This window comes from Symphodus melops, assembly GCF_947650265.1.
Source record: "Symphodus melops genome assembly, chromosome: 10".
NCBI lineage: Eukaryota > Metazoa > Chordata > Actinopteri > Labriformes > Labridae > Symphodus > Symphodus melops.
Genome location: NC_136700.1, coordinates 20,965,294 through 20,975,240, shown reverse-complemented (window position 1 = coordinate 20,975,240; position 9,947 = coordinate 20,965,294).

Genomic DNA, 9,947 nt, shown 5'->3' with positions numbered 1-9,947 from the left:
ATGAGCTAAAACACACTTAATAAATTAATCAATTAAAAAAAAAAAACCTGCTTGTGTGTGGACTAGGCCTTACACTGGGACGTTCCTTTTTATATCTTGCCACCTCCATCCCCTTCCAATCCGACAGGGAAAAACTCCCACTGTGAGCGATGTGTGTGTGAGAGCAAATCAGGAAAACTTCAGGGGCAGACTGTCCTGGATGTTTTTAGAAGGTGTCAGGAGGGCACGTGTGTAGAGATGTTATCAAGACACTGTTTTTGAGACCCCTAGCTTTAATTTAATTTGATCCTCCTCCATTGGGCTGACCTCACATATGTCAATTAGTCTTTTAATGTGAAGGGACTTTTCTCACTTTGTTTAGACTCTGGATGATGATCTCACTTTGACTCATGGACCTCATGAGTGAATATTTCATGTCTGATCAGTGGTGGTCACATTTGTACGCAGAGCTCAGTAGACCTGATAACCAAACTTCTGGCCACAAACTGAATTAGTGCTTACTCTGAAGAGCTAGTGGAAAATTCACTGTCTGATTGTATTCTGCCGAAGCTTTAATCCATCTGTGGGTTTGCCTCTTCTTTTTTCCCTCATCTCCTTTTTCCTTCTTAACACAAATGCCCTGGTACTTATCCTCACTGATCAGTACTCTGTTTCTGTCTGTTGGCTCGAGTGAACAGTGCAGCAGTCCCGTGATCTTTAAACAATAAACACCTCTAATGAAAGTGGGACTGTCTGGCTCTCCTCTTCTGAGCTGTTGTGACAGATATAAAATAACCTCAGATGAATTTCCAAAACAAAGGGTGTTTGGAAAAGCAAAGCAGCTAATTTGCCGTCACTGTTCTTGCTGACAGACCTTGACTCGTGTTTAAACTCAAATCTCTGACAGTTTCTCTTGAGGTCAAATTGCATGAAATCTGAACTTGTAATAGAAAAAAAAAAAAAGAGAGAAATACGTGCAGAAGCTAGCGCCAGATGAGCTCATGTGAGTAATTTTTGGCTAGCTGACAGAAACTGTGGATGCTCTTGGTTTCCATGTTGAAAAACCAAAGTTGCATAAGAGACATAGAAAGAGAGAGAGAGAGTGAAAAATGATTTATATTGCACACCACTAACCAACATTTAAGTCTGATCGTAAAACAAGGTTGTGTCATGGCATAGCTATGCAGCAAGCGTTATAAAAACACTCAAAGTAAATATCAGTCCACAGGGGAGTCAGAGCTTGTGCATGTGTTCGCGTAAAAGCAGTCTGATATATGTTGTGGTGATTAGCAGTGGAAATCATTGGGAAACTAAACAGGATGTTATTGATAAATGATTACAACTATTCTCTTTCTGTTTGTGTTTTCATGGAAACTTGAAGGTAATTAATGTGAACCCCAGAGAGAGTGTCTAGCTGCTCCTTGTGTCAGTGTCTCAGCTGAGTTTTAAATGTCTTCATTGTGTGCCGTAACTTTGAAGCTGATGCTTCCAGCTGGAAGTTGGAGTGGGTGTTAACCCCCCCCCCCCCCCCCCCCCCCTACACACACACACACACACACACACACACACTCAGACTTGAAGGGCACACATAGCAAACACTATTGGGGGTAGGACTGGGTTTCACAGCGTCATGCATAGTTCCTAAAACTGGCGTGCTCTGAGGAAAAAGTAACATGATGAAGAGAATCCATACTATCAGGCTCAGCTTTGTAAAAATGTGTCGTTTGTTGATGTCAACATCGTCCTCATGTTCCTCATGAGTTCAGTCCAAGCTGCACGATGGCTGCTAATGTAACTCACACACTCAGAGGTTCTGACATCAGATCTTCCTTCATGTTGAGTCGTGATGATAAACATGCATGAACAGATGAGCAAGGATTATTTTTTTTTAGGAGTTGGTGGAACAAAGCGACAGTGCTTAAAGGGATACTTCACCCATTTACATGAAGCTGTGTATCATTAGAAACATGGTCGCAGTGTTGAATGGTTGTGAGTCCAGCCCTCATTTGGCCCTGAGACGAGAAAAATATGTGTTTCTTTGCCTGGAAGTTTTCTTCATGTGATGCAATATGACGCTTTTTGCATCACATGAAGAAAACTTTCAAGCAAAGAAAAACACTTTTTTTTTTTCACAGCTTCATGTAAATGGGTGAAGTATCCCTTTAAATCCTGCACCTACATATGATTCCTAAACTTCACCAAGTTTATTGATGAAATGTAAGCAAAATGTTTTATTCAGTATTTATGGGTTAGAAATAAAACAGCTGCTAAAGGATTCTTTAAAACATGACATGCTGGCCTTCCACCTAACAACACTTCAAGTGATTGTAAAGTCACAGACACATTTCATAAATCTGAATAAAACTTCAGAGTTTTATTATAGTCTGGTTTCTCTTCTGGATCTCGGGCGTTTGGTGTGAGGTGCTCATAAAACTCCATCTGTTGTAAGGCAGTCTTTTTCTTGTCTTTGTGTTACTGTAAAATAAAACACGTTTGATAGTATTGCCGCTCTTCAGTTCTGTCATATTCAAATTATTTGGGGGGAGAAGGGGACAATGATTTGTGCAGAGACCATGAATGCCCAAAGTCTTCCAGTGTATGGAAGGCATAACGTAAATCTTACCAAGACTTCTATTAAATTGAGCTTGACTTTGAACCTGAGTATTCCGACATTTATCTGATTCAGTTTTTAGCAGCCTCGTCAGCAGGAAGTAGAGGTTGAATGACGGCCTTCTCTTTTCCCAAGAGCCTCCCACCGCACGCTGAATGCTATAATTTAAAAGCAGACATCGATATACTTCTTGAGAGGGATCCATCGCTGATTTTAAGAGAAGGTAGTGTTCAGGAACACAGACTTTGTGGTAATAAAGCAACAATTCTATTGGTCTTCCTTACACTGGGATTATTTATGCTTGGTTTTAATTTGTAATGAGGGTGCCAAGCATTTTGTTCTTTATGATATGGTTTGTGACCCCGCAGTGTAACATGGGAAAGGTCAGCAGAAAAATATTTCCAGACTGTTAAACAGAAAGAAGGGGGAAAGAAGTGTTACATTCTCTCCCTGAGATTCTGTCTGCATCGTTACACACACACACACACACACACACACACACACACACACACACACACACACACACACACACACACACACACACACACACACATATTTTGTGCAAAGAAAACGCATGCATGCTGATTTATTGGCTCTCCAGGGCCTTGATAAAACGCATCCTGAATGACCTCATTTGTACAGCTAAGAGAGGGAACAGATACTGACTGCAAGCCAATGATAGTTTAATGTCTCGACTTCTGGGACTGCAAAAACAACCAACATCTATTCCACAATGAAAAAGACAGAGCCAAGACCAAGGTTGACATTTTACCTTTTAGAAATCTGCATCATGATGTTTTTATTTCAACAAACTTGTAACCTGTTAATAGGAGACAAGAAAGTCAGTTTCTTTTTTCAGGTTCATACGGCTCAAGTACCTTCAGCTTTGAATGCACACTCGCTTCTCAGGTTGCTAACTGGACTGTAAAGGATGCTGCTCACAGAAAAATACATTTTGGGTGAAAGTTGTTTTTGCTATAGGCTGGCTACACCAGAGTTTCCAATAAGTTCAAGTTCATATTGTGCAGTAACGCTGCAGTGTCTGACATCAGCTTTAACAACTACAGGTTCCAGCTCTGCTGGACAGAGCTAATGATCTTGTTTTGTCAAAGTTTTTCTATGATGGATGTTCTCTAAAAACCCTCCAATGTGCTCTGTTTATGTACGTGTTGCTCCGAGGCCTGGATGCGGAAACGTTGATGTCATGCTAAATCAGGGCTCAGCTACCAGCAGAAGGGCTGATCTGGACATGCTGGCAGGTTTTGATACAGGAGAGCAGTGTGTGTGTGTGTGTGCAGATTGCAGAGAGAACAATTGATGGATATGACTAAGATGTGTTTTGGCTCAGTGTCAGTGAATGACATCATCTTGCACACACACACACACACACACACACACACACACACACACACACACACACACGCGCGCACACAGCTGAGCAGTCAGAGTGTTTTGAAGTGAAATGAGACAGTCAAAGATGCAGCAGTGTCGCTCGTGTCCATCACTGTGTCTGTTGGGAGACACTGCGGAGGCTCATCCACGGTGCGCCTAAATTGGCAGAAGAGCATGCAATTCATCGCAATTTAAAAAAAAAAAATACTTCTGACAGCGCTAAATTACTTCCATTACAGCATATTCAATCTTTAAAAAACTGAGTGCATGGTGTATGAAATCAAAAAGTTGTTGTCTGAATGCAAACCTTAGTTTAGTTTTCAGTGGACTGTTTTCATTTGCCATCAGTTTAACTGTGAACAATAAGCGACACACAGACATTGGTCTGAATTACTTGAGCCGTATATGAACCTGAGAAATAAACAGATTTTCTTCTGATTCACATTAATGGGTCGTAAGTTTGAAATAATGACGCCATCCTGGTGCAGATTTATAAAAAGTGCAAAAAAGTTGATCTTTGTCAGGTCTATCCTCAAGAGGAGATAACAATTATTTATTTGTTGAGTGGAGGTCTGATTGATTGTTTCTGATGCATTCTAGTGAGTTGGGAAATAAGACTCCACATACAGGCATTAAACAGATCTCTGGCTCCAGGGGAAATGTTTATTTGTACAGATTTTTAGCTCCCAAAAAGACAGAGAGATAAAAGCTACAGCGAGAGATAAATCATCATTTGATTGCCTCTAATGTTAATGAATTTACGATGGATTTTGTTCTGTCTGCTTCGTTCTCCATACAGACTGCATGCACCAAAGCCTGCTGACACCTGATTGATCAATACTGTGCGGACTTAAAATGAAAACCAGAACACTTCAAGTACTAATAATCAAGCCCCCATTTGACATTGAATCTTTAAAAAAGATATACATTTTGTATTAATAAGACTCCACTTTGGTGGTCCTACAAGCACTGAGTCTGCTTATCCAAAACACTTATCGAGATGTTATACAAACACGACACAATAAAGAAAATCTGTACAAATTGAACTGAAAACAAAGCATTTCTGTCTTTTTGCTTCCCCTCTCAGCTCCATCTGTACTTAATTAGAGCCGAGCTTTGAAGGTTCGATGACATCACGAGTTGGCTGCCGTACACATGGCCCTGTTTTGACATGACAGGTTCCCATGGAAACTCTGATGTCACAGGGGGGTGGAGGCGGTGGATGATGAGGGGCTGATGTTTGTGGGTCTGTTTCAGGGTGATATGTGATGTCTGTTAACACATCAGTGTTGTGTGTTCCCAGGTAGCCTGTTAGTCAGCCTGCAGCACTCTGCCTGAGATGACCTGCTGTTTGTTTTTGTGACTCACTCATGTTCTTCTGGCACAAAAAAACACGAGCCAAGCTCTCCTGAATTCACAGTGTGTGAGTTAAATGCTGATTTAAAGAGCCGGATTCTTCAGGAAAGGGCTTCCACTGAAGCCCCATCCACTGAAGCATCCTAACTATTAACCTTCATAAAATAAATACAGATGAGATATTAAAAAATGCATCTGATAAAGAAATGAGCTTCAGGCGCAAATCCTTATTTTTTCCAGGCTGTAAACATGTTTATTTCTGCTCTAAAAATCAACATTTTAATTAATATAGATGTGACTTCTGGTGCTTTTGCAGCCAGCTTCAAGTTGTCAGTTATTTTGTACTTCTACATTGTCTTCATTTTTCAACACTGACGTTTACCTGTCGCCCTCACCTACTCATTTTAGGATGTAACGGCACCTCTCACACCAACAATTTAGCTCGATGAGATACACCGGAAAAGGAGAAGCCAGGAAACTATCAGGAGCAGAAAGTCTTGAAATTGTCCAGAAAACATGTGGAGTTCTTTTATAATATTAAAACCTCTGGACGGTCCTTATCGCTCTGACCTCAGATTTATAACTGTATGAGAAGGTCGCTTGACCTCTTTGACCTAACCCTTACCCCATGACCCGTACTCCTCATTGGCTGGTTCTTTGAGCCCCAGCAGATTTTACTGAACTCAGTAAATCTGGATTCTCTATGAGTAAACAAAATGTCCTTCAAGCAGACTCTAAAGATTGGAGTTTTTTATTTCTTGAAACTTTGTTTCTATTTGTAGCTGTTCTCATTAATCTGAATTGGTTTTATAATTGATCATTCGTGGGGGGGTTTGCTTGTTTTTAATATGCTTGAGGATAACCTCACTGTCCTTGTGCCAATAGATGGAATGAATATGAGAGAATTTAGAAAAACACAAGGAGTCTCATACTTTAAAAAGAGCAAACAAATCCATTTAATACATTAACGTAGCATCGAGTGTTTCAAAATACATTATTTACCTGCATTTGGTGATTTAAAGGAGTATTTTGACTCCTGTTCACTGGTGAAACCACACTCAGAGGATCAAACGTGTTCAACACGTTTTTTGAACCTCTCCCTCTCCAACCGTTAGTGGTGAGAAGAGATATTGAGTTATCATTACTGTCTGTAATGCAGCTAGTACCTTTTATTAATAATCGTTTGAAGCTCACCGACATGCAGCCTGACTAGTTTTCATGTTTAGACAATCAGCCATGTTTGTTTACAGATACTGAAGATTTGTGTGTTTGTGTGTGCGTGTGTTTATAGGAGTTTGAGTGAGTGTGGACATATTTGTGTTGTGTTTAAAGCAGCCGTGACGTACGCTGTTCTCTGTGGTCGAACTCAGAGCCCCCCCTCTTAATGTTTACAGTCTGTAACCAGCTGTGTGTGTGTGTGTGTGTTATTTAGATGGATTTTAGTGATTTGAGACTATGGATGATGCAGAGAAAAGTCCCATTATGAGTGTTTGCCAAAACACCCTCAAAGAGTAACTGCACTGGGGGATGTGGATGAAGGTAATGGAGGGGAAATTAAAGGGTATTTGTGTTTGGCGTCTTTACAGTTTCAATATGTTCATACTAACAAACCTATAATTAACAACTTAATTATAAGCAGCTTGTTCCCTAATGACAGTAGTGTAATGGAGCCTGAAGTGGGTATACTCTTTTTTTCCCCCCAATTTTTTTTCTTGAGTGGCCCATAACAGCCTCCGTTATAAACAGGGACACGTCATTAAGTACTCTTCCATATTTAATTAACCTAAAATCTTGGACTTGTGTATTTGCACATTGACACTCAACATCTGCGGCTTGACTTGAAATTCACATTAACTACAGAAGAGGGATAGATTTTTATAGACCAACAGACTAAAGGCGGAGACAACTTCCTAGATTTGCATTTTGAGTGAACTTTTACTTAGAAAGCAATGCACTTGTTGATTTTTTATCTGTGAACACTTGATGAGCCGTATCATGCAGTCATCATGTTTTCCTGTAAAGACAAACCAGTGTGAGAACCAGTTTTACGTCAGGATGTGTCATCCATTTTTATAGTGTTTGTCTCGCCCTAGATTTGAACTGTTGTGTAACATTTCGTGCACCTGGAGGCGGTTATCTCCACCTGAAATCTGTTTGGACACATTACGTCTGTATTCTTTCATTTTGCTTTCACAGTTCTACTTTTTATCACCTCCCTGAGAGATTCCAAAGAAATATCTGTCAAAGCCACAACGAGAGAGTATCACAGAGCAACATATGAACTCTAACCAAAATAGTGTATTTTAACCTGTAACTTTTACTGCACAAACAAAACTTGTATTCTCGTTGGAAATCACAGAAAGACTGGTCAGAGAGCATGGCCAAACAGACATCAGGTAGCACACACTCTTTCAAGTACTTTTGCATTTTACGACGAGGTAGATTTTTTGCAGCTACTTTCTACAAGAACATCAAATGTGAATTTTTTTATCCCTTGATTCAAACAGAAAATATCTGAATTTATTATGACAGAACAACAAACAAAAAGGGGTTCGTCCTCTAGCAACAGGCATTAAAAATTGAAACTGTTTTTATAAAAGATAGCAAATAAATATCCAGAACATGCTTCATATTTTAGATAACATTTCACAAGGGAAGCTTGCAAAGATTTGATGTCGGGATCCGAACGTCTGTTTGGATGCAAACCTCTGGTGTTGAGAAAAATGAAGCCAAAGCAGAAGTGAAATAAAAACTGCAGCTCTAAGTGTGTTTAGTTGAGGCTGTCCGCAAAAACCAAAGTATCCCCATAGATCTAATTTTATGTCTGTGTACAGCTGAAACAGACATATTCACTGCTTGATACAAGAAACAGCTTTTGTCTAAGTGGGTCATTTTATTTAGTACAGGAAACTACAACAACATATTTGTGCAATATAAACAATGCAGGGGCTTCTTGCTATATTTGTTGATTAAAACAAGAAATTACCCAATGTTAAGTAAATAGTACTTCTAGTTTTGTTGTCATGGTATTAAAACATATATACATATTTTTTGATTTTAATAGAATGAACTCAAAGTTTAGATTACAGAATCATGACTCCTGAGGAAAACTATTACATTGCATCTGACCGTTAAAAATATTTTATTTGAAGAGTTTAGGGTTCAATTGTTCATTAGTTTCCCTTTACTCTGACAGCTCTGACTTAAAAACATCTCCAAACAAAAAGAAAAGATTTATTTTAGAACCAATAGGGACCCTTCCTTCATCAGGGCCCTGAGTAGTCAGCCCCACTCCCCTCGACCCCTACAGTGGCAAGATGTGTGTGTGTGTGTGTGTGTGTGTGTGTGTGTGTGTGTGTGTGTGTGTGTGTGTGTGTGTGTGTGTGTGTGTGTGTGTGTGTGTGTGTGTGTGTGTGTGTGTGTGTGTGTGTGTGTGTGTGTGTGTGTGTGTGTGTGTGTGTGTGTGTAAGAGAGAGAGAGAGAGAGAGAGAGAGAGAGAGGGAAGGAGGGGGACAGAAAGGTGGGGGTTAGTCTGCCAGTAAATCAGCTCCCTAAGCCCCCTCCTTATCTCCAAACACTCCCTGGTGCACTGTCATTTCTCACACAATCCCTAACGCACACACAAGCATGCACACACAGAAACACACACACACACGCACACAGTAAAACCTAAGTTGTGCTGAACCCCTGATGTCCCAAAAAAGTGTTTCTATATTGCACATCAAAAACTTTATTTTTATTTTATGGGACTTCAAGTTTGCCCAACTTTAAGTGAAACTCCTGTTGACTTTCTGATGCACACTGCTTTACTCTCCCAGTATCGTGGGAGGAATCCAAAGCGTCAGAGGGAACACATGCATACATGTGGAGAACACAGGAACACTACACAAAAAGGCCCCAGCTGGGAGTCAAATAGACACTGGACAATCATATCTCATTATGTTTTTGCATTGGTATTTTAAGAACTCATATTTTATCTTTATAGAATATTCCTAATATTGTTTATTTTGTTAATGATATAGTATTTTATCTTTTTTGGCTGCAGCATGAATGTAGAAAACAAGCTGTGTTCTTTGTTAAGATTAATAGTCATACTAACTTCAGTCTGGATGGGGACTGGATTGACTAATCTGGATGGGGATTAAAACCGAGTTCTATTAAGGAAAAAGTTCCACATTTTCAAAACCCAAAAATGAATTATATTTGAGCCTATTAATACTGCTATCGAGCCATGTGGGTCCTTCAACGTAATATAACATCGTCCAGTCCAGTCACTTGTTTGAAATCCATTCATGGAACACAAACGTATGCTGGTTGAAACAACAGGAGAGTAATCCTCCTCCTCAAATCCTCTGTGCTAAAATCACACAAACTTTTATCGAGACCTGAATGTTAAAAACAGTATTGTTGAAACCTGTGTGTAAAAACAGCAGGATAAAAGATAGTTAGCTAAACAAGGTGACATACAGTTACATTATGATGTGTTTAAGGTCAGGAAAAAGAAGGCAAAGACAAATGAAATCTCATCATGAACTGTTGCAGTTTTACATAAAAAAAAAAAAGAAGATTCAGGTTTTATTGAGGAACTTTAAAACATGTATTTTGTTTG